We start from the raw sequence: 26,365 nt of genomic DNA, 5'->3' as shown, positions 1-26,365 counted from the left end.
TTAAATATCAAGTTTAGGAGAGAGGCCTGGATTTGAGATGCAAGGCTTGGATCCATGGCATTTAGATGGAAAATTAAGGCAATGGAAGTGGATGAAATAAGGTGGCCAGTGCGGATATGAAAGAGCAGAGGACCATGAACTGAGACTTGGGCAAAAGAGGACTGAAAAGGGTCCAGTCAGTGAGGTGGGGGAAAATCTTGACGGGGGGGTGTCCAAGTGAAAGAAAAACGACCCATGAACTGTGTCAGGTGCTGCTGGTCAGTCAAAGGAAAAGTAGCAAGAAGTCTCCTGGGTTTAGTAAGGTAGAGCATTGTTGATCTCAACGAAAGAAGTTTCTTTGGAGTGGCAGAAAGTTTCTGTGGAGCTGAACAACTCTCTAGAGGAGGCTTAATGGAAAATGACAGGGGTGAGATTTGAGACGATGACTACAGATAAATCTTCTGGAAAGTTTCGTTGGAGAGGGAATGAGAAATAGGGCAGTAGCTGGTGGGGAACACAGGACTAAGGACAGATTTTGTTTCGATATAGAAGAGAAATGATAGCATGTTTGAATGTAAGCAACGAAGATTCCATAGGAAAAGAAAATGATGCAGACAAGAGAGCGGGGAATTTCCAGAGAGAATTCCTTGCATTAATGAGAGAGACTGTCTTTTAATCAACGTTCTCCTGAGAAACAGAACCAATAGGAAGGGTGTGTGTGTGTTATAAACAACTGGCTCACGTGATTATGAAGGCCAGCATGTCCAAAGTGCAAAATTTGCAGAGTGAGCCATCAGGCTCCAGATCAGAGAAAGAGCCAGTGTTGAAATTCAGGTGCAAGGCCACGTGCTGTAGAATTCTTTCCTGCTGAGAGGAGGTCAGCCTTTGTGTCCTATTCAGGCCTTTAACTGATTAGATAAGCCTACCAGCATTATAGTGAGCATCCACCAATTTAAATGTTAATCTCAGTCAAAAACCCTCACAGAAACATCCAGAATAATGCTTGATCTGGCTCAGCCAAGTTGAAACATAAAAGGAACCGTCACAGGTGAGATCTCATGTGTAATAGGAGGGTTGGGTTAGTCAGGGGTGTGGATTGCTCCTTCACAGAATGAGGTAGTGGGGCAGAGTGTGGGTGTGCAATGCTGGTTGGTGGGTAGGTGTCATGCTGACAGTCTGGGGAAAAGGTTCTCTGCAAATTATTTCAAATTTGTCAAAGGAATTGAAGTAATTCGAAGAGAAAGTCAGAAGCAAGGTCATCTGATTAGAGTGGATACGGGGGATTAGGTGTCTGGAGTTTGAGGAAGAAAGCAAAGGGAAGGAGTGAGTTAGTTATCCAGAAACGGAGAGTGAATGAAGCAGGCAGATGTGACATGATTACTGGTGGAGTTCAGGATCACTGGAGGTTTGGGTCATTAATTTAAAGTGATACCTGTTAGTTGGATTGTGTATTTTTCTCCAGCCACGTTCACTGCCTAGGCTACACATGGAGAAGGCAGAGCATCATATGAATGTAGTAATGGATTTGCCCATGAGCTCCGTGTAGTGTGAGATGCAATGTTGAAATTGGGACAGATAGTTGAAGGGGTAGGCTGGGCACAGTAATGATAATTGGCCGTGGAATTCAAACAAAGAAATGGGCAAGAGAGGACGTCAAGTGGGAAAGAGACTCAAAAAGGTGGCTGTTCTAAGGGCATGAAGCCCCTGGGGCCTATCACTCCTGGGGCCAGTTTCACTCCTGACTTTAGTTATCTGAACAGATTCCCCTCTGAGCCTATGTAGGTTGGGTTTCTGTCACTTGAAGTTGGAAAAGTCCTGCCAGTTTGGGAAGAAAATATAAAGAAAAAAAAAAAGGAAAGGACCTGACAAAATTTCTATTACTTTTTGAGCAAGTGATTCTTAGCTCTCACAATGAATCAGGATTTCCTGAAATTGAAGTGTGTCAGTGTTTTTTCAAATGATTCACAGATTTCACCCCAAGGTTCTGATTCATTTAGTGAGAACTGAGGAACCTGTTTTCAAAACTCCCAATGTAATCCAGATGATCAGCCTCGGCTGAGAATGAGCGTTCTAAATCTTCTCAACTAAGGTCTTTAGTGACAGCCTCAAATTATTTGGATGCTGCAAATTAATCTTAGAATTAAATGATCAATTAATTTGGGGGAGATTTACGAGGAAAGAAAGGTGTTCACATTTTCCCTGGATAGCTTTTACAGCTCTAGAAACTGCTGTGTGTGAAGTCAGTGGCCAGCAATGGACTGTGACCGGTATGCTGAGGTGACGGGTAGGTATGCTGAGGAGTGTGCAAACAAAGGAATGGCCTTCACCTTCCAGGAACTCACTGGGGCTTTTTTATTTGTTATTGTTTGTTTAATGTTTATTATAAGGAGTATATTGGTTTTAGATTTATGGTTCAGTTGTTTTATTTTTTATGGTAGTTGAACACTTTATTGCAAATTGAGGCTTCTTAAATAATTGGTGTGTTAAGTATGCCCCTTTTAATCGGCATTTAAAGCAGGGCAGTAGAATATACTAGTAAGAGCTTCGGTCTGTGTGTCAACAGAGCTCAGCTCGAGTTGCATTCTCACCCTATCCCAGCTCTGAAATTTAGGGCAAGTTTCTCACCCTCTTTGTGCCCCAGGGTTCCCATCTGCAAAACGAGGAGGCTGTCTACTACCTTGCCCCTCTCACACTACAGGGAGCCCATGGGCAACCCATAACTCCACCGGTATGACTCTGTCTTCTCCACACGTAGCCTGTGCAGTGAACGGAACTCTAAGATCAGTTTCAGCCCCAGATTTCTATGACTCAAGCTATAGTTTTTTTCCTCAAATTATTTTTGATATAGAGTTGCAGTTTTACTATTTTATGATATACTTGATCTTGCCTGTGGTTTATTGGAATATGGCATGGTAACAGGCGGAAAACATGAATTGGCTTGATGACAATTCACCTTCCAATATGGCATTTAGCGAAGCATTGTGGAGGAAATGAAGACATCTATTCCCAAAACAGTGCCATTGAGAATACTAAATGGTAAAGATGAGGTAGAGAATAATGGTAAGAACACTGGTTGTTGCTGGACTTCAGAAAGGAGGGAGAGAGCAAGTTTCTTTGTTGTTCAGGAGGACTTCATGCAAGAAGTGATAATTGACCCAATGACTGGAGGATGAACTGGATCTCAGTATTCAGGGGAGAAGAGGACTTTATCTTATATGCTGGGCTGGAATGGTGGAACGACAGTGGAGGAAGTGAGGACTATGTTTTGGATGAATGGAGGGAGAGGATCAATTTGTCTTTGTGGAGAAAAAAAGACTGCAAATACAGAAATTGTAGATATTGAACTACATACCAGCAGCTGACAGTGCTGTAGAATAGAATGATGCTGACATTTGAGTATTAATGTTTAAGTCTGTTTATAAAAGGTTGAACACTTAAAGTGTAATGGGGAATGGAGACTTCTGAGGGGGTAAAAATTCTTTAGAAAAATGGAATATACAGTGGGTTTTGTACGTGCCTTGGAGGACATGTAGAGGACAGTGTAAAGGTAGTTTCTGGGCTCTTAACATTCATATACTTTATAAACTTTTAACCTCAATTGACATGCTAATTTAATCTAAATTGATGTACTCCTTGGCATCATGCTTGGATACCAAGGAGTCTATCATACCTCCTCTTTTATAATTTTCCAATTCTTGTTCAAACCTACCATTACCTTAAGGCATTAAAATCTCTTTGGTGGGAAGAAAAAGTGAAGATCCAAAATGTTTGTGTGTTTGTCAAGACTTCTTTAATCAAGGCACTGTACCACCCCCTCCATTCATTTCATGAAGGAATTAGACACCAATAAATTTTATACTTTAGGTTTAATAATAATGTATAAATTATATTGCATTCAACTTTTTAATTTAATTGTGTGCTGCTAATGATTGCAATGATTTAATTATAATTTAACCCAGAAGAACATTTTTAAATAGAGTAAAATGCTCATGAGCATTATAATAAAAATAAAGTAAAATAAAACAATATTTTAAATCATAGTGCAATATTTTTGCAGAAATGTATAATGGGTAATCTAGTTTTAAAAAAACTGGTGTGTAAGCCCTGGCTGGTATAGCTCAGTGGATTGAGCGCGGGCCTGTGAACCAGAGGATCACAGTTCAATTCCCAGTCAGGGCACATGCCTGGGTTGCAGGTGGGTTCCCTGCAGGCCAACTCCCAGCAGGGGATGCACAAAAGGCAACCGTACATTGATGTTTCTCTCCCTCTCCTTCCCCTCTAAAGATAAATAAATAAATAAAATCTTTAAAAAAGATTTAAAAAAAAAACTGGTGTGTAGCTAATAATCCTGTGCCACTAATCTCATATACTTTGCACTCTGTTTTGGAAAAAAACACCCAGTATTTAGAACCTCTCTTTTAAAAGAAGGTGATTGTTTTTATTAGGGGACTTGTTTTTATTTGGTTTGGTTTTTCAAATGGTTGAGTCNGATCACAGTTCGATTCCCAGTCAGGGCACATGCCTGGGTTGCAGGTGGGTTCCCTGCAGGCCAACTCCCAGCAGGGGACGCACGAAAGGCAACCATACATTGATGTTTCTCTCTCTCTCCTTCCCCTCTAAAGATAAATAAATAAATAAAATCTTTAAAAAAAATTAAAAAAAAAACTGGTGTGTAGCTAATAATCCTGTGCCACTAATCTCATATACTTTGCACTCTGTTTTGGAAAAAACACCCAGTATTTAGAACCTCTCTTTTAAAAGAAGGTGATTGTTTTTATTAGGGGACTTGTTTTTATTTGGTTTGGTTTTTCAAATGGTTGAGTCAGGCATTTGCTTATGCCTATGTCAAATGCACCTTTGAACTGAAGCAGCCACCTGCCAACTATGTGATCTCAGATAAATTACTTAACTTCTCTAGGCCTTAGTTTTCTCCTAGGGAAGTTGGGAATAGGACATACCACATAGTTTTGACTTGAGGAGTAAAGAAGAGAGTGGGGGTAAGTACACAGTAGTGTCAGGTACACAGAAGACTCTCAGTCAATTGTTTCTTTCTCTCTCTCACTCCCTCATTATATATGAATAATGGAAGTTGATTGTAGATCAATCACTAAGTTAAATGTGACTTGGAAAAGTAGCCTCACTTGGAAAATTATCACAGAAAAAGATGAATAAGTTAGTTTAAAATAATGAAATACTAGAAATGCATCAGAAAATTGCAGAATAATTTCTCCTTGGAATATGAATAATGCCTCTAAGGTCACTTCCTATATTTTAGATTTTTGTATATTGTTTATGCCTGTCTGAATAGCTACCTACCTATTTATTAATGTAGGAAATACCTGAAGGAAACATTTATAATTCGCTAATGATTATAACAATAAATAATGCAATACAGATGGAAGGTATTTTGGAGGAAAGAACACTACAGGTCTGGTTAGTGCATACAACAATCATCTGAAAGTTGATTGGAAGGATTTGAATTTTTATGTGTATACTGACCATCAAAAATGCTTTTTTCTCAAAAAGGATATGAACTACTGAAATATGTGCCTTTAATATTGTGTTGGCGTATGTTATAGCAAATGGTCATTCATCATTTAACCAAGGTTTCAAATGCATGATGAAAACTTAGTGAAGTAACCTATGTTCTTACCTAACTGTATTATCTTCTCAAATGAATTACATCCAGGTATTGATAATTCATTGTCATAATTTTCCTGCATGTAACTTATCAGTGCTACAGAAATTCTAGGAATCTTTTGGGCTACTTGTTTGGTTAATATAAATAAAGTTGACCTTTAAATCTGTAACTGGAGAGAGTCAGAAAAGAAAATCAATAGGGTCACGTATGAACAGGTAAGTTTATTCACAAAAATAATTTTAATACATTCAGACTTGTGTAGCTTTTGGATAATTCTTTTAGATACGATAAAATTACAACTTTAGCATTTTTACTAATGCACTGAAAATCCACTTTCTGAGCTGTAATGAAGAGAACTACCATGTCGTATGATTCTTCATAAGCTGAAAGTGTATGTTCAGTGCTATCATTTATAACAGTTTTTGCAAACTAGAGAAATTTTCACATTTGAAAAGTTGAAAGCAGTTCAGAATCTCAACTTTGGAACATGCCTGTCTTTCTCATTTCCTGCCTCCCTCTTAAGCCCTCCATTTCTCTTCACCGGGGAATATGCGTAGGAGCGAACGGCTAGAAGACAGTACTGTACACAGTTCACACCAGGTCTTGTTAAGAAGATGGGAGGGACTACATCTTTAACCATATGGAGTGCTGAAATTCTTGGGAACAAACCAAAATGGTAATCCGAAGTCTTATTTAGGAAACAAAACTTGCGTGACTAGAAATAGACCAGCCCCTAAATATATTCTGGTTTCTGTGCATTATGGCGTAAAGTACATGCCAGTAGGTAGGATTTTAGGTGGACAGCAGAGGCCAGGTGTATTTTCTACCTAAAGAATGTGTCTACAGTCTGGGAACTGATTATGCTCTTCTTTCAGTTTGATAATTCCCAGTCTTTTCTACCCTTGTGACCAATCTATACATACATACATGTTTTTTAATATTGCCAATCCCTTCAAAGCAATGAGTGTTCATTTTTAGATAACTTTAATTATGAATTATGGCTTCAGAAATCTCTTTTCTACATTTCAATTTTTAAAAGCACCATATAAGATATTCTCTGAAATATTGGTCTTCTTGGACTTAAACAACTGAAGATAAAATTGTAAACTCTTGTTGGAAATATTCTATATTTTTTGCCCAAACAATCCAAGTTACCCATGATATGCAGCTATGATAGAGTGCGTTCAAATCTCTACACTTTCAAGCATCAATAACTTCCTTACTCATTAGCTGCTTCATCTTAATTCAAATGACCTAATCACTCTGAGCTTCACTGTCTTTGTTCATAAAGTAAAGATTTTTGTATTTCATGATCTTAAAGACTTATGCCATGTCTGAATTTCCATTTTCACAAAAGTTTAACATACCATACTCATAGTTTGATTGTTTTTCAGATTTTTTCTTGTAAATCATTTACCTGTCAGCATTTGTGTTTGCTGGGTTTTGTAATCTGGCATATGGTTACTCTTTGCTACTCTTCCTTTGATTTTCTGATACATTTCTTTTGCAGTTGATAAAAGGGAACCCACTGGAATGTATTTTTATAAAATAGTGTAAGAAGTATAGATATTTAGAGATGTAAGTGATCATAAACAGCATCAAACTCATCTGTTAAAAATAAGAGAAGTGCCCTGGCTGGTGTAGCTCAGTGGATTGAGTGTGGGTCTGTGAACCAGGGGATCGTGGTTCAATTCCCAGTCGGGGCACATGGCTGGGTTGCAGGTCAGTTCCCAGTGGGGGATGCATGAGAGACAACCATACATTGATGCATCCCCCCTTTTCTCCTTCCCTTCCCCTCTAAAGGTACATAAATAAAATCTTAAAAAAAGAGAGAGAAGTGATGGCCCCATTGTCCAGGGCCTTGATTTCAGTTTAGAAGGAAGATGTCTGAACTCAGACAGTGGCAGACTGATGACCTTTTATCTTTCATCCTGTGTTCTACTCCTTGGCTGTGTCATAACCAGTAATGTTGTTATTATGGTATAATCAAGGGTTTGTGACATTTAAGAATAAATCTTTGATTCTGGTGAGATACAACAGTTCCAGATTTTTGTAGCCAAAGCTCTGGTTCCTCCTTCTGTCTTGGGATTTGGAGCTGACCCGTCTGAGAAGACTAGAAATACTTACTCTTCTCCTTTATCATCCCACAGTGCAGCACAACCCTCATGGTGCTTGGTCAACTCCTGGGTCAGCATTTGTTTATCAAGAGACCTTGCCTTGGTCTTGTCTTTCTGTAGATGGTGATCATGGTTGTCTGATGGCCCAGATGGAGGCAGCAGAGTGTTGATAGGCAGGGGTATCAAGGATCTCTTAGTTTCACTGATTTAAAATGTAGGTTTTATTATTATTCAGATATGGTGAATAATACCACACCCCAGGAGACTACACAGGGTAGAACCAGGTTTGTCAGGAGGCAGAGAGAGCTGGGAAAGAACTAGGGGGAGGGACTTTATTGTGGTTTCTACAGGAAAGAAAGCCAAGGAAGAGCAAGTAGGCCAAGGATGGGCTAGTTTGAATGATTTTAACAGGCTCTGGGGCACAGGAGTTGTCCCTGGTTGTTGGTATCTGGTTCTGGAGACATTAGGGCAGGGGGCTAGTCCCCCAGATTGTGAAAGCCCAAGATAAAGGAGGTGGTTGGGATGTATTCTCTGAATTGGTTGGTTTGTAAATGAAAGTCATGCTAACCCTGGGAAGCTGGGAGTGGTGGAGGGGGGTGGGGGTCACTTCCAGTGTCAGCAAAGGCCCCAAGAAGTCAAAATATAAAAAATAGAATAAAAATATATTTAACACATTCACTAAGCCTTAGGATTTTTTATCTGAAATAACATAAATAGTTGTATTATTACTAAGGTAACACTAGTAATAATTCTTATATAATTTCTGAAAACAGTACTGTGGTCTATTTATTATTTCATTTGATTCTCTAATGAGGAATGAGTTATGAATTTTTACATGCTTTTTACAGGTGTACAATATGAAGACAGGAGTTTACTTGCTAGGTTTCCACACTGAGTGTGTAACCATGCCTTCAAAATAAAAGGAGAACAGAATTACATTTATTGAATATCTACTATGTGTCCAATGTCTTCCTGGGTGCTTTAGTGCAGTATGTTATTAAATAAATGAAAACATTCAGTACTATTAAATATTCTTAATAACCATCTAAAAAGAAATTACAATGTCATTTGATAGATAAAAATGAGATTTATAAAAGTCAGGAAAGTTGTTTCAGGGCTACATACCTAGTAAGTGGAAGAACTGAGGTGTGAACCAGCTGGGTCTGTTGGACCCTAGGTAGTAAAAGAATTTTATCTCAAGCGTCAGCTTCAATGAACTGATGGAGGCTGGCTGAAGCAGTATGGAGAAGACATCTGTGCCTGGACTCAGTGGAAGTGTCACATTCAGTTTGTGACCTTTGTCACAGGAGTGAGGGGAGAGAAGCGGCACCCACCTATTTGTTTCTCCTTGAAGTAAACTCTCTTTAATATTTTTTTCAGCTCCACAAATCTGTTGTTCTAGCTAGTCATGGTAACAGGTGATGTCTTAGCCTGCATTCCTCTGAGAGCAGAGCCTGAGACAGAAGTTTGTGTGCAGGTAGTTTGAGAATGTGGCCCCAGGGAGCAGGAGCCAAGGGTAGGGAAGGAGGAAAAACCAGTGTGTTAAGCTACAACTTGTGCCCAAACTGCCCTGACCTCCTGAGAATCTTTATGAAATATATCGGAGAACATGTGCTGAGGGAGGACCACAGGGGCAAGAAGCGTTTATGCATAGATTCCTAGGTCCCTTGACTCAGACTAGCCGCTGCTGAGCTGACGAAGACAGTGCTGGCTCTTACCAGTTCCAGTGTATCAGCAATTTGCACTGTCCATCTCTTGCTTTTCACCCCGATGCTTCTTTGATAGTACTGCCCAAGAAGATGCTGACCACTGTTGATTTCCATAATTTCCAGAGGCCTTGGGAGACTCCATGACCCTTGTAAAATCTATATTTGTCCTAGGAAAATGCTAATGACATCTAGTCTTAAGAACTTCCTGAACTTTTCCTCTGTCCTTTATTTTTCTGACTGTTAAGATTATAAATATCTGCCCTGGCTGGCGTAGCTCAGTGGATTGAGCGCAGGCCTGCGAACCACATGATCGCCGTTCTATTCCCAGTCAGGGCACATGCCTGGGTTGCAGGACAGTTCCCAGCAGGGGACTCATGAGAGGCAACCATACATTGGTACTTCTCTCCTTCTCTTCCCCTCTAAAAATAAATCAATAAAATCTTTTTAAAAAGATTATAAATATCATCTGTCTATATGAGAGCAAGTATGTTGGGCACTAGTAATCCTTTTTAATTTAATACCGATTGTGTGCTAGACTCCGTAAACCCAGGATCTCACTCAGTCTTCACCACACCATTGTGAAGGAGGTGATGCTCCCCTGCTTTGCACAGAGGAAAGCACTCTAGGAGCCAAACGATTGCCTAAGGCCACGACCACCAAGCAGTTGAACTGAAATTCACACATGCCTCCAGCTGATTTCTAAGCTCATAATCATTTCACTCTGTGCTTGTCTGGTGGGAGAAAGCAGGAAGGACTTGCCTCCTATTTGACCAGTGCTTGAGATCGTGCCCTGGGGTTCTATAAAACGAACTTACTTCTGGGTATCAGCTCCGTCAGCATCCTCCATGTGATTCAACTGGAGGTTGGCCTGTTTTCTCCACGAAAAGTGCTGGAAAGCCCCACTGGGTCTCTGACTCAGAGATGTGTCTCTGAGCCTGTGAATCTTTAAACTGGGTAAAGCACAAACTGAAGTTGTCGAAAGTCCCTAGAAACTACCTTTTTTCCTCAGAAGAGCGGGAAGGCCACATTTTCTCACAGACCAAATTAAACAGCAAAGCAAGTTACAAAGAAAATTAGCATCAACCTCTCTGAATGCCAGGTTTGTCATGTGTGAAATAAGGCTGTGGATTCCATGATCTCGAAGGTCCCTTCCAAGCTAAACTTTATGAGGCCAGGGCTCTGCCAAAGCAGATTTCGAGAAGCCAGAGGTCAGAAGCATGGTTTCTACCTTTCTGTTTCTCCAGTATTGTAGTAAATCCCCGTCCCGTGTTTGCCGGATGGCAGAGGATCTGGCAGGTCCCCTCCTGCGCACCTTTCTGCCGCTCCACGCTGGTTTTTCATCCTGTTCCAGCATCTGTAAATCCTACTTCCAAAATAATCCCTGAGCTTAAAAAATGGTGGGGCATTTAGTTGTACCTTCGTGCCCAGGATCTCAAGTTGGTATATTCTCTTCCACAGGTGCATTTGCAAACTGAGATGTATACCTAGTTATGAAGTTAGAGGAGTTTTGTGTATCAAGCCAGTTTCAGTTTTGAAGGACAGACTCTTCCAAGGCTGTAAAATCATCCCATTGGAGGTAAAACCCAAATTATTTGTTTGATGCACAGAGAAGGGTAGAGTGCATTCCTTAAGGACAAGAGGGGAGAAAGTGGGGAAAATGAGTGAAGAGTGGGACATGAAGTAACCACAGGCACTGCCAGGAAGCCAGCAGCCTTTCTCTGGTTGTGGCTGCAAGCCCACCAGGTACAAAGTGCGTAGAGCGAGGGGATGATGTGAGTGTTTAGAGCAGGAGTCCGAGAACTACCACCTGCAGGCTGAGTCCAGCCCAAGTTTGCGCCTCTTTTTTCATGTGGTGCGCAAGCTGGGAATGGTTTTTACTGGTGAATATTTGCTACTGATTTGATGATTGAGAACACTAACTTCAAAATTCAATTAAGTGAAATATTAACCCCTCCACCAAAAAAAAAGGAAGAAGAAAAGAATTCCATTCCTTTCTTAGTAGGCTTATGTTATTTTAAAAAATGTGCTCCAGCCCTGACTTTTGGGACTTGGTTGGGTGTCATCCTGCAAACCAAGAGGTTACAGGTTTGATTTCTGGTCAGGGCACATGCCTAGGTTGCAGGTTCATTCTCTGGTCAAGGCACGTGTGAGAGGTAACCAACTGTGTTTCTCTCTTACATTGATTTTTCCCTCCCTCTCTCTCTCCCTCCCCTTCCCTCTCTCTAAATTTAAATAAATAAAATCTTGTAAAAATTGTACTCCATTACTATTATTGTATTTTAAATTTCAATGAGAAACATGTGGAGATTTTTTAATATAAATAGCTATGTGATATAATTGACTTTTCCTCTTGGCCCACAAAGTGTAAAATGCTTATTCACCAACTCTTTACAAAAACATATTTGCCAGTCCCTTGTGAAGAGGAAAAGCAAGTAGACAATAGGAAGATGAACAAGGCTATGGGAAAGGTTAAAAGAGAAACTGATGAAAAGTGAAGTAATGTTACAAATGAAATGAAAAAAGTAGAATGTTCTTTCTCTCATCTTGTGAAGCACATGCATAAAATCTTTAAGGACTAGCCAGTCTCTTCCTTTTCCAGCAAAATTTCTCTTCTGTGTTGAAACACACATACGGCACATGCACACACATGGGCACACACGCTTGCAGTGGCCAGCTATAAGGCCAGCGTGTCTCTGAGCCCAAATCACAGCTCTGCCTCTAACTCATTGTGAGATCTGGCGTGTTATTTCCCCTCTGATCTCAGCACCATTTCCTGAGGTTGCCAGTGGAACTTGGAATCATTAAAGCTGGTAGGTTTTCCCACTTATCAGCACACACTAAAGTCCCAACCCTGTGTTTGCCAGATGACAGTGGAATGCAAAACTTTGTCTCTGGGCTCCACATGCTGCTCTCACATCTCTTCAGTGATTCCAATTTTGTCCTGAAATTCTCTATGTAAAGATAGGCCTTACCCAAGGTTCTGTCCTCCACTCTCTACCCTCCTTTTTTTGTTGTTGTTGTTTTTTTTACATTTTCCTTTAAAGTTCTCGTTTCTTCTCCAATCTGATCATGTCATTCCTTTTCATTACCCTGACAAAGGTCTGTCTGTTGCATACAAGATGTTTATGTCCTCACCTCTCCCCCACCAGCACTAGCAGATGCACAGTTCTTTCTGTGTCTTCTTCTAAATGCTTGCTCCCGATTCCAGGGCTCACTTCCGCTTGCCTGCTTTGTCTACCGAATCCTGTCACTCTCCCTCTCACTTTTGCTGGACTAACTTCTAGTCCTTCATGACCCTGTCTGTCGTGACCCCTGCCAGTTAAATTATAAGTATTTAAACATTGTTTTAAGTTTAATATATCAGATTATATTAACTTCACATTACTCTCAGGGCTATCAGTCACGACTCCAGTGTGAAAACATTCTCAAACACTGAGATCTTAAAAATAAAATTGATCAGTGTAATGCATCAAGTATGCACAGATATCTCAATACTAAAAATACTCCAGTAGCCAAAAAGAGATCCTGCACTTTTTGGACAGGCTTTCTAGAACTTAAGCAGATCATGCATGTCACTCCCCTGCTTCAGACTCTGCATGCCTTCCTGTTTTTCTCACAAGACAGAGCACATCCTAGCTGGGGTGGCTGGGCCCTCCAAGAAACCTCCACCCACCCTCTGCTGCCCTGTGCAAGGGGCATTGGCCACAGTGGCCTCTTTGTTCCTCGGACATGTCAAGCTGATTCGCCTTTGCACCCTTGCACTATTGCCTGGAGTTCAGCTTCCACATTTCCATAATGTGCTCAAGCTTGTCATTTAAAGCACAGCTCAAATGTCATGTCTGCAGAAAGGACTTCCTTTACCACCTTATCTAACACTATCCTTTCCCTCTGTCAGATGAACACATTTTGCTTCTTTTATAGACTTTTTAGAGTCTAAAATGTTCTGGCTTGTGTATTGGTGTACTTATTCTTTTCTGTTTATAATTCCTGTAATGTAAGCTTAACAAAAGAAGAAATCCCTATTATTTGGCCATTGCTAGTAGGCCTTGTCCATTGTCCTGCTCCATATGCTTTCAAGATGTCAGTCTGAAAGGTCTGATTTATCCTTTGCTGGGAATGGGTTGCTTTGGTGTAACGGCGTTACATGTTTGGGGTTCAGAGAAATTTACGCATGCATGCTTAATATAGAGAGGAAGAAGGTGTGTTTACAAAGCCAGGTTTGTTTGCAGAACATTGGGTGCTGGCACAATGCTAAATATTAGTATAGTGATTCTGAGTTCAACAAAATGATTATTTTGTAGACTCAGCAAATTAAAGTCAAGAGCAGCCCTAAAGAGTGGGGCGGAGATGGGAGGGAGGTGGGGAGCACTGGGAGGGGGCAGGGCTGGGAATACAGGAAAGAAAACTGTACTTGAACAAGAGTTAAATAAAGAAAAAAAAGGAAAAAAAAGAGTGGATATTTGGCATTGTTTTTGTTTGACAAATTAGCATACTATCCTTATGAGAAGTTCCTATCAGTGTATTCAAATCTGAATTCATAATCTTTATTTTTAAAAATGTTAACTATTTAGAAAGAACCATTGAATTTCCCGTATGCATTGAATTCTGGTACATTTTAAATGAAAGTGTTCTCTTTAAATCTTCAGTGGAAAATAACTTTAAAACACTAGAAGACCTTAGTAATTTATATTTGACCTTTACTTTTTGTACACTCTATTAACTTTTCCAGATTATTAATCAGGTTGTTAATCGTGTGTGCTATCTGTAGGTTCTCTCAAATCTCATCTCATCCCCTTAACATGTAACAGAAATAGTCTATGCATAGTTTAGGGTACCATTCAAGTGTACCAATTTATCAGGTTTTACTTTCTTCCTATATTATAAGAAAAATAATAACAAAAATTACACATATATGTGTGTATATATATACAGGGTGGGGCACAAAGTAGGTTTAGAGTTGTGAGCACATGAGTTTATTCTTGTGTTATTGTTTATTAATTATTGTATTATTTTCCCTGAGAACAGCTGTATACCTACTTTTGTCTACCCTGTATATGTGGTCAAAGTTATATATATATTGGTTATATATATATATGTATATATATATCTGTATATATATATGTTATATATATATATCTGAATTCATAATCTTTATTTTTAAAAATGTTAACTATTTAGAAAGAACCATTGAATTTCCCGTGTGCATTGAATTATATACTTATACAACTATATATATATATAGTTTTATATATATAACTATATATATAAAACTATATATAACTAACTATATATATAAATATATATATTTATATAAATATATATTTATATATTTACATATATATATATAACTTTGACCACATATATATATGTGTGTGTGTGTGTGTGTGTATGGACATAAGAATTTGTAGTTTCCCTTCAACTATTGTATTGTATAATTTCACATAGAGAAAATTAGGAAAAAATTCTCTTAGTTCAGTGAGTCCCATTCTGCATCTCATACCTCCTACCTCAGCTCTACATAATATTCCACATGTCTTTCCTCCTTAGCCACATATTGTACAGTCATTAGAATTCTGTGAGTGGCAGAGATGCATTGGAGAACAGCTCATAATTAATACAAACCCCTTGAGGGAACTTTAGAGTTTATCTTGACACATACATATACATATACATGCACACACATAATTTAGTATAACAGAAGGTTGGATATTGCATTTAATTATGAAAATATATGTCAACATATATAACCTTGCTTGTAAGTAAATTTTGTTATATAGTTTCGCTGGAATCTCAGCAGGATACCATTTACGATCTAGCTGGAGCACTGATTTGCTTACAGACCTGGAACCTTATACTTAAATACTTTTTTTTCTCGTTCTATATCGTGGATCAGGTAGTGGCATCTGCTGGCTATGAATGATATTGCTTTGTAATTCTATAGGCAGCCTGGCTTTTCATAACAATACATCCCTGGAAAAGAGGTTATGATTTTTTTAGAACAAACATATGCCTGAAAAGATAAATAACAAAACAGAGTGGCAATGCCAGTTTATACAGTGGCTGGTGTGTGACATGTGGACAGAAGAAAAAGAACTTTTATTGTGAATTTACTGTGCCTATGTGGTGTTGTGTTCTTTCAGATGCTATCAGAGAGGTTAAGAAACTTATCCAGGTTCACAGGCTGGGGAAGGCAGGAATCAGTGAGATCTGATTCTGTGGTACCTAGTTAGGATGACCTAGTTTTTGAAGCAAACTCAAAAAGAGTATTCAGAAAAAATCTGGGTGGCAGCAAACACTCTTGTACAGTGTTTCAGTTTTCCGAAGGACAGTTTTCCCATATGCATCAAAAACCCTAAAAATGTGCATGGAATTGACTAAGCAATTCCCATTCTGGCAATGTGTCCTCAGGAGATAATAATAGAGATGCTTGCAGATTTACTAATGTGTACAGTTATTGCATCTCTATATGTGCATAGTATATATCACAGCATCTACTATGGTTCATGAGAAATAAATACTCTAAATACCAACCAGTAACAAAGGGTTATTAACATAGATTGTAGTATATTTCTATAAAGAACTCATATTCATCTATTAAAATATGTTATATAGGAATATTTATTGACATGAAAAAAATGTTTGTACCATATTATTAAGTAAAAGATCAGCTTTTTGATGTTGTATGATGTCCTTTCCAAGTAAACATCTATGTATTAATACATTCATGTGAATTTTGTGGGCTTGTAATGAAGATACATCAGAGACTGGGGAACTGGAATTGGAAGGGACCCGTGCCCTTTTTCTATGTCAAGTCTGGGAAGCAGCAAGATCCTATCATTTCTTTGAGAAATGAAAAGACTGTGATAGGCAGAGCTGGATGGCTAGATTGGAGAGAGCCCACACAGTTTCCATGCACGCCATTTTGGGTCTAGGAGCAGCAGAATAATTTGGGTGTACGAAATACTCAAATGTGCTGGCAATGAAGCCATCATTACCCTAAGGGCTGAAGACAGTATGGACACACTGGCATTAGTATTTGAAGCCAGAAATCAAGAAAAGATTTTAGACTATGAAATAAAGTTAATGGAGTTAGATATTGAACAACTTGGAATCCCAGAACAAGACTGTAGCTGTGTAGTAGATGCCTTCTGGTGAATTTGCATGTACATGCCGAGATCTCAATCATACTGGAGACGCTGTTATAATTTCCTGTGCAAGAGACAGAGTGAAATTTTCTGCAAGTGGGGAACTTGGAAATGGAAATAATAAGTTGTCACAAACAAGTAATGTCGATAAAGAAGAGGAAGCTGTTACCATAGAGATGAATGAGCCAGTTCAGCTAACTTTTGCACTGAGGTATCTAAACTTCTTTACAAAAGCTACTCCACCCTCTCCTGTGGTAACCCTCAGTATGTCTGCAGATGTACCCTTGTTGTGGAGTATAACATTGCTGATATGGGACATTTAAAATACTGTCTGGCTCCCAAGATCAAGGGTGAAGAAGGATCTTAGGCATTTTTAAATTCTGATAAAATAAAACTAAGCTCTGGCTTATTTCACTTAGCATACTGCTTTCCAGTTCCATCCATGCTGTTGCAAAGGGTAGGAGCTCCATCTTTCTTTCTGCTGCATGGAATTCCATTGTGTAAATGTACCATAGTTTTTTGGTCCATTCATTTACTGATGGGCACCTAGGTTGCCCCCAGCACTTGGCTATTGTAAATTATGCTGCTATGAACATTGGGGTGCATAGGTTCTTTTGGATTGGTGTTTCAGGGTTTTTAGGATATAATCCTAGCAGTGGAATTGCCAAGTCAAAAGGCAAATCCATTAGGGAGTAAAAGACAGAAAAACTGTACTTGAACAACAATTAAAATAATAATAATAATAAAAGCTCTCTGAGAACTGCTTCTGAGATTCCAACATGCCCTTAAAAGTTTCTTCTGTCACCAAATTTGTAACTGGGTGAATATGTAGATAATGTTTTCTGTAAATAACCTATTTTTTCCATTATTACAATTTAAAGGATAGTCTTAAGTGAAATCTGGTCTTATGAACCTAGAAGAACTTCTGCCTTATGTAGAAATACTCTTTAGGATTTTTATAACAAAGGGTTTTAACTATTAGCGCAGTTTTAAGAATTGTGTTTTCAATTTAAATAAAAGTTATTTGAATTTCAAAAAAAAGAAGATAGAACACCAACAGTTGTTATCTTTGAGAGGTAGGATATTAGGTTACATTTATTTTCTTCTTTTCCTTTTCTCCATTTTATAATTCTTCTTTAGAGAAAGCACATTATTTTTAAAAGTTTAAAACACTTTATATCTTAAGAAATAGATTGAGAATAACAACTAAGAGGCCCAAAATACAGAGACCCAACAGGGGTGGAACTGGAGAGGGACAAGTCTCTCCAGTGGGAAGTTAATGGGATGTGACATTAAACAAGACTCAGCACTGGCCGAAGGACGGTATCCTGGTGTACTGTAAAGGGAGAAGCAATAGGCATGAGGTACCCAACAGGTGCACAGGTTGCATCAGAGATGTTAAATGGCTGTAATGGTTCCTGGAGAGGAGCCAGACACCACAATGTCTACAGAGTTGTTGTTGTTGAGAAATTGGTGAACCAGGAAGAGAACTAATGGCAGGAATTTGGGTTGGCTGTGAAAAGTGGATGCAAACCCAGGGCAGTATTAAGTTATTGAACAATTGTCCCTCCTGGGGGCAGTTCTTCACATTTCCCTTTATCATGCTCCAGATAAGTTTTGTTCCCTCTCCTGGCACCACACTAAAGATTTAGAGAACCATTTGTCTGCACAGATGAATCATAATATCTACTATACTAAAGGTTGCTTAAGGCTACTAGTGTACTTGGGACAAGTTGGGAAACATAAAATTAAAACCAAGCCCACAGATGGAACCAATATCTTTTTTTTTTTACTTATTTTTCTTCCCTAGAAGCAAAGGTGATTAAATTTATTCCTTTGACTTCAAGCATTTCCCTAAATTGGGATCATTTGCAACATCCAGATGCATTAAACCTTACGAAAGCTTTTGAATGTAAAGTTTTGGAGACAAAAAGAACATTAGACCTAGGTCTCGTTGCACTGCCACGACCGATGGAGAAATTCATTTCAAGTGTGTAGCTCTCAGTTCCCTCGTCTATGAAGGCAGATCCGATGGGATAAAGGCATAGGATCCTTTCAGCCTAGAAACTTCAGGACTCTCTGGACCTGAGACTTTGCTCTTATTTTCATACCCATGTTGTTTTTCATGCCTACCCATCTCCAGCCCCCAAATACAAGAGCCACCAAAGGCAAATTCAATCACAGAAGGTCAGACTGAGGGGAGAACTGGCTCTTTACTCTTTTCCTGGAGTATTCTTACAGGCTGACTGTGGCCAAAAGGAGCATTTTTATATGCATTTATTTGTCTACTCATTCATTCATGAAACGTTGACTACTCAGTTTTGTCCCAGATATTGTGCTAAACAAAAGCACAATATCGTAAGTAAACAAAATTGAAATGATATCTCTTCTGATGTCAAGAAACTTCTTATGTAGGAAAGGAATTTCAATTATCCTACTGTATGTTCCCCTAGAGATTCTGAACTTTCTCCTTCTTCTCATCCCCCTTCTGCCCACACTTCTAATAAGAAATATTATAACCAAAGTTGATTGAATATGTAGATAGTATGGATGTATAAAAACACTGAAACCCACTGGCATGGTGAAGGAGACAGACTCATATTCAGAAAATTACAAATTGCCATTGTACAATCTATAATGTGATATTTTTAAACAATTAAAAAATTTTTTTCTTAAATTTACTGGGGTGACATTTGTTAACAGGATTAAATAGGTTTCAAGTGTACATTTCTGTGATACCAGATCTGTATACTGCACTGTGTGCTCACCGCCCAAAGTGAAACCATCTTCTGTCACCATATATTCGGCCTTCCTCACCTCCCACTCCCTAACTTTTCCGTTTGGCAACCACCACATTGCTGTGTGTCCATGGCTTTCAATATATCCCACAGTGAAATCATATGGTTCTTGGACTTTTTGACTAACTTATTTCACATAGCGTAATATTCCCAAGGTCTATCTGTGTTGTTGCAAATGGTGGCATTTCATCCTTTCTTATAGCTGAGTAGTGTTCCATTGCATATCTGTATCACATCTTTATTTAGTCCTCTAGTGAAGGAAACTTTGGTCACCTCCGTGTCTTGGCCATCGTGAATAATGCTGCACTGAACATAGGGGTGCATTTATCTTTGTGAATGCATGTTTTCAAGTTTTTTGGGTAGCTACCTAGGAGAGAAATTGTTGGGTCATAAGAATTAACCATTCTTAGCCCTGGCTGGTGTAGCTCAGTGGATTGAGCTCGGGCCTGCGAACCAGAGGATCGCGGTTCGATTACTAGTCAGGGCACATGCCTGGGTGGTAGTCCAGTTCCCTGCAGGCCAACTCCCAGCAGGGGATGCACACAAAAAAAGCAACCATACATTGATGTTTCTCTCCCTCTCTCCTTCCCCTCTAAAGATAAATAAATAAATAAAATCTTTAAAAAAAAAAGAATTAACCATTCTTAATTTTTTGAGTAATCTGCTAGACTTTTTTTTATTGGTAATGGAAACAAGCCACATGAACATACCTGACCACATGTTTCCTATCCTGTTTCCAGGAGTGTTTTACATATCCGATGTCAATAAGTGTTACAAATTTACTCAATAAATTTCTCTTTGTTCCCACTGCCTCTCCCTTAGTCTAGCTTTCTAACATCGTTTACTTGGATTACTTTAGCACCTCCTAACTCATCTCCCTGTCTTCTGAGTCCATTAGATCCAGAATAATTGTTCTAAAACACAAATTTGGTGATGTCTTTCTCCTGCTGTTGTACATCCAGAGTCTAAACCCTCACTGCAACTTAGGATGACCATCCCTGTGCACTCATCTCCCTGTATCATTCAATATTGTAACTGCTTGTGTAGTTATCTTTCTCCTTACTACATGGAAAACCCTCTGAAGACTAGTTTATTCAGCAATGAATGAGCCTAGCACTATGCCTGGCTCAGTGTAAGTGCTTATTGGTATTTTTTAGATGAATGTAAGGTGTCCATGTGGAGGTCATTTTAAGTGAAGTCAAAGACATAGATAAAATCCAGATGTAAGAGGTGCTCAGTAAGAGTTTGGTTGAATGAACTGCTAGTGAAAGTTAGTAGACTAAGAACAGACACAGACAGTAGAATCCTGAGGAACACTGACATTTCACTGGGTAGTAGAGGAAGATAAAATGTAAGTGATTGAAAAGATGGGAGAAAAGCTAGGAGAGAATGTTGGAGGGTTGCCAAGAAGCAGACAATGTCAATAAATGCTTCTTTTTATTCCCAAGGACCAGCACAGGGGCAGGTGAATGGGTGGGTTAAATGAACGGTGGTCAGCAGATTGAGGTTAAACACATTCCACAAAAGGCAGTTGATAAGAGTATGTCAAAATGTCCTCTTAATATCTGTTGTATCCTGTTCTGCAGCAAACTTGAATATCATTAGAACTGAGGAGTGTTCATTGGATTGGACAATTAGGGGATCCTCAATAGTCAACTGGATAATTATTATAGTTTTAATGGATCATTTGGTGCAGAAGCATGGGGTGGGAATGGAAGTGAGGAAGGAGGTCAGAAAGTATAGACTACTCCTGGAAGGAAAGGGAAGGAGACATACAGTATTTGAGAATAATTGAAGTGGACACTAGAGAAAAGAGGGGTTTCTGTTTGTTTGTACTTAAAGGTGGGAGACATGTGAGGACGTAAGCACACTTGAAGGGGGAAAACTCCACCTCCCCTCTCAGTGCTCATTCCGAGTCATGACCCCTCAGCAGATGCTTTGGTCCTAGGCAAAGGCTGCTGAATGTGTGGATGAATTGTAAGTTCAGGGAGTGCAGGTGTTTACTAGCAACATCAGTAGTCAAGGAGGTGGAGGTGAGAACCATTTCAACACTGTCTGTGCTTGTGAGGTCTGGGAAACATCTCATAGTTCCCAGAAGATTTGGGGTAAGAAGGGGCAAGCATAGGCCCTGAACTTGTACAGGTACCACTGCTTCTAGAGCAAAGTGCAGAGGGCCATGGACCAGGACGTGACCTTAATTTTTCCCCTTTCAAATTTCCAGCTTTGCTCACTGGGTGACTTAATACGTTTTTTGCTCTGTATTTTCTTTATATTTTTCTAGTAATGATAATGATGATGATGGCATGTTAATAACCATAGGCCAGGTACTGTTGTAGGTGCTTTTATGAGCACTAATTTCATTCAGCTAATAACTCAAAGCTATAGATTGTATTCTTATCTCCCTTTTACAGATCAGTAAAATAAGTTGAATAAATGAATGTTTTCTATTAGTTTATAATAAAGTCAGTGACAAAATAGAATTATTATTATTTTTTTAATATTTTATTTATTTATCTTTAGAGGGGAAGGGAAGGAGAGAGGAAGAGAAACATCAATGTATGGTTGCTTTTTGTGCATCCTCTGCTGGGAACTGGCCCCTGCCGGGAACCGGCCTGCAACCCAGGAATGTGCCCTGACTGGGAATCGAACCACGATTGTCTGGTTCCCGTACAGGCCCACACTCAATCCACTGAGCTACACCAGCCAGGGCCAAAATAGAATTATTTTAATGCATTTTTTTTGTACTCAAATCTTAAGAAAAACATCTTTCCTAAAATGATGGTATATAGAAGTTGTAGATTTATACATGTAGTTTGGGGTTAAATACATTCCACAAAAGGCAGTTGATAACAAGAGTATGTCAAAATGCTCTTTTAATCTCTTCTGTGTATTTGGTGGGTTGTGATATAAATAATGGAATTTAGAAAATATGTAGCATTGGGTTGGATACCTCTTCCAAAATGTTATGTCTTAAGTAATGAAAAAATTAATTTAAAATTGTTTAATATTCTGTTTATAATCATTTGTTTTTGAAATTAAAATATTTCTCCTGCCTCATGGGTAAAATTTTTCTTGGTTTTAATGCTTACTATAAAAATGTAGAAGTGGAATAGTACAGCAATGATAGCTCACACATAAAGTTCAGTTATTGTTTCTTTTAAAGTACCAAAATATAAATGTCTGTAGGGTCAATAATTGGGCCTTCAGAGCCATTGCAAACAACTGAATACAAAATAGATTTTTATATTTTGCATGAACAAGTAATCATAAAACACAAGAATGACAGTGTGTCTTGTGTGATTTCCTATGCAGTTTTCAGAAGTGATTTTTCCTGTGGTAAAACAAAACCAAGGAAGAAAATGCCTGCTCTTAAAGTAACCTTAAAGGCCTGCCTTTAAATAGACGACAGAAGCTAGGGAAATCAACGCTGGGGGATCTTAGCTGCATTATTAATCTACCCTTTTGTGCTGCAGAATTACGACACATAACGTACAGGAGGGTCTACACTGCAGTTTTAATAAGAGACCTGAGCTAGGGATTTTATGCTCACCCCCTAAATAACTCCTTCTTTCTTTCTAATTCAACTTAGATTTAGCAAGAGATTTTGACTATATTTGAAAATTTTAGTGGAGAGAAGTACTCCTTAATATCAAGTAGATTAAAAAATATGCATTGAATGGCTGACTCAGGGGCTTTCACTAAACTGGCCATGAATGCTGAAACCATCTGTTTTTCTGGACATTGTCAGGGTGAGTGTGGCAGAGGCAGCTGTTTGAAAGGGGACGCTTTGGATGATGAACCAGCCATTGTTTCTAAGCAATTCACTTGCATTCAGAGGCTCTACCCAAGCGTACTATAGAGTAATCAAAATCAAACTATTGTTTGTACCAATCATATTGATCTGAAAAGAACGTGGTGGGATGACCCCATTGTAGATGCAAATAGTTGTTCTGAGCAGCTGTATGCCGGCCAATGTGTACCTCAGTAGGAAACAGAGAAGCTAGAGGGCTCTCTGCACCCTACTGGGGAAGGAAAAAAGATTATACCAGATTGAGCTGCAGTTTAAGGGGACTGGGGGGAATGAAGACAAGTCTGTTGGTATTAGTGGTAATTTTCTCTTGCAAAAAAATTGTCAACATTAACTCTGTGGTGGTGAAGTTCTTTTTATATTAAAGCCTCTTCAAGCTAGACATCTAGAATGTCCATAAAATTAGATAATGACTTAAAACTATAGCACAAAAAGTGATTTGTTTTGGTTGCAAATGTCAAGTCCTGACTAATTCTACAAATTAAAAAATGCACACTCTTACCATATTTGGAATTATGCATACACTGTTTAAAGTTTTAAAATTTATTTACATCTCAGAAAAATGTAGAAACAACCCTGATATTGCAATATTTGCATGAATATTAAAAAGGACATTTGTGTCTATGCAGAGAGCAAATGGAAGCACACAAAATGAAAATTATACCATTTAGTGTTTAAATATAATCTGAATGCTATCTTTTATCCATTAACATTTAAGCTTTTTGGTTGTCCTTATCACTTCATTGCATGCATGCTAATATCTTCTCATATAAAATTTAATCTGTTGAACTAAATGAAGGAATTAGTATCTGAAAGACATCTTTCATTAAGCAATTAACGAATCTCTCCAACAAATCTACAAAAGCATATGTGTTTATATTTAATAATTATTTGTATGATCAGCCAGTTATAACACATGCATACATTTTGTTTTATTCACGAGATTACTACACCTAAAGTTACTGTCTTTGTACTATAGAGTCCAAATAAAAATGTGGTTAAACTGGTTATTTGCCAAAAAAGATATATATCTATAGTTGATGGACTCTTAAAATCCCTCAGTGGTTTAGTATAGAGCAGTGACAGTTCTCTCAAACAGCTGTTTGGTTGTGGGTGCAATTTTGTGTTATATTGCACTGAAAACCAGAAATAACCAGTAAAGTTAAAACAATCCATAAGTTTGTGGAATATGGTTAAAAGAAGGATCAACACCCTATATGCTAACCAACCTTTATTGTCAATATAGGGTCCGTGGTAAGACTTGAAGTTGAAAATAAAAGAAATATCTAATTTATTCACAATTTTCACTGCTGAAATAATCATTTCTGAGCAACACTTAAATTAGCAGCCTGCTCTGTTTCTTCTGAATTTATTTGGTTGTCTTGGTGTCACTGTGAGTCTGGCATAGGGTGGAGACTCACCCTATGAAACATTGTGTCATGGCCAACTCAGTCCATCACTGGGTTGGTAGACCTGTATAATGTGAAGGAAAAATACTAAAACCAATCTCTCAATTAAATCTCTGATTTTTACTTGAGTTATATGTTTGGGTAGAATGGCTATGAAATATCTGAAAATAAACTCCCGTTCAGATTCTTAAATGTTTTATGTGTACATAAGAGACATACACAATATTTCATTATTCTAACACTCAGTTTTCTCTCTACTTTTAGGAGAATGAGACCAATTACAATTTTTTAAAAAGCAATAAGATCCTGGCCAGGTATCTCATTTAGTTAAAGTGCCATTCCAATACACCAAAGTTGCAGGTTTGATTCCCAGTCAGGACACATATGAGAATCAACCAATGAATGCATAAATAAGTGGAACAACAAATCAATGTTTCTCTCTCTTATCAATAATAACAATATAAAATATAGAATTTATTCCAAAAGCAATTGCCATACTTTATTCCTCATATAAGTAAGTATTTGGCCAAATTCCCCATGCCTATCTGTAGAAATACTGATTGCGGTGGTAAGTGATATTCTGAATGATGACCTGAGGTGGCATAATGACATGTTAGCTACCAGAGAATAATGACATAATGTTCATACTACTGTATTTAAAAACAGCTATAAAAACAGCTACTTACTATTGGATTTTTCTGTGTGTCCATGGGGAAGTTTAATTTTTTTAAATGAAAAGAAACAATTGTACAAACTAATAAAATGAAGAATATATTGGTATGCATTATGGGCTGAGTTGTATTGTCCCAAAATTTATATGTTGAAGTTCCTCAGAATGAGATTATATTTGGAGATAGAGTATTTAAAGAGGTAATAAAGTTTAGATGCGGTCATGTGGGTGGACCCTATTCCAATATGTGTGGTGTTCTCATAAGAAACGGCATTTGGATGTGCAAAGGGATACATATGCACAGAACAAAGGTCGTGCAAGAACACAGATGTGGCCAAGGTGACCATCTGAAAGCCAAAGAGAGAGACTTCAGAAGAAACCAAACCTACCATCACTTTTGAGGTAGGGTGTTTGTGTTGTATTTTGGTGCTGATATGGAAGCAGAAGCCGAAAGAGGTTCAGATTTGCCAAGGGTCCTACAACTCGTAATTGGGAAGCTTGGTTTTGAACCCAGGTCTACATGTCTCCAAAGCCTTTCTCTTAACCTCCATGCTGCCCTCTGTTTCGAGCAAGGAAAGAAGTCTATCCATGCCCTTTATATAAAGAATTGCAGCAATAAATGCAGAGCTATAAGGATTATTTATATTTTTAACTTGCTATAATAAACAATAGCAATAAACTTGCTATAATTTATTATTAGTTCAAATATTTTTTGTTTGATTCTGTGGTATTTGTACATAGAAAATCATGTCATCTACAAATAAAGGCAGTTTTTTTTCCCTCCAACTCTCAATATTTCCTTTCTTCCCCTCTGTTTCCCTCCCCTCCCCTCCCCCTTCCTTCCCTTTCTTTTCCTTTATGGTCTTAGACTGGCTGGGACTTCCATCATGATGTTACATGAGGGTGAGAGAGGAACATTTTTTTCTTGCTCTCTTAGGGGGAAAACTTTCAGTTTTTCACCATTTGTTATTATGTTTTTGTAGATTCTCTACATCAAGTTGAGGAAGTTCTCCTCTGCCTTTGGTTTTGTGGGAGCTCTTATCATTCTGGATGTTGGATTTTGCCAAATGTTTTTTGTCCACCAATCAA

The 26,365-nt window shown here is 38.4% G+C and overlaps 1 protein-coding gene and 1 pseudogene across 2 annotated transcripts in view; both read left to right on the top strand.

Moving 5' to 3' along the window:
• The window catches only part of LOC118995297 (proliferating cell nuclear antigen-like), a 29,027-nt pseudogene extending 11,992 nt beyond the window's left edge, over window positions 1-17,035 (top strand).
• CYP7B1 (cytochrome P450 family 7 subfamily B member 1) overlaps window positions 1-26,365 on the top strand; it is a 182,982-nt gene that overhangs the window by 37,979 nt on the left and 118,638 nt on the right. The gene's annotated exons all lie outside the window — the stretch shown is intronic.

The sequence above is a fragment of the Sturnira hondurensis genome, unplaced genomic scaffold, assembly GCF_014824575.4.
Source record: "Sturnira hondurensis isolate 20B ecotype Veracruz unplaced genomic scaffold, ASM1482457v3 Scaffold0010128, whole genome shotgun sequence".
Classification (NCBI taxonomy): Eukaryota; Metazoa; Chordata; class Mammalia; order Chiroptera; family Phyllostomidae; genus Sturnira; species Sturnira hondurensis.
Note: the sequence above shows the minus strand (reverse complement) of the source record. Positions and strands in the feature narration are given on the sequence as shown.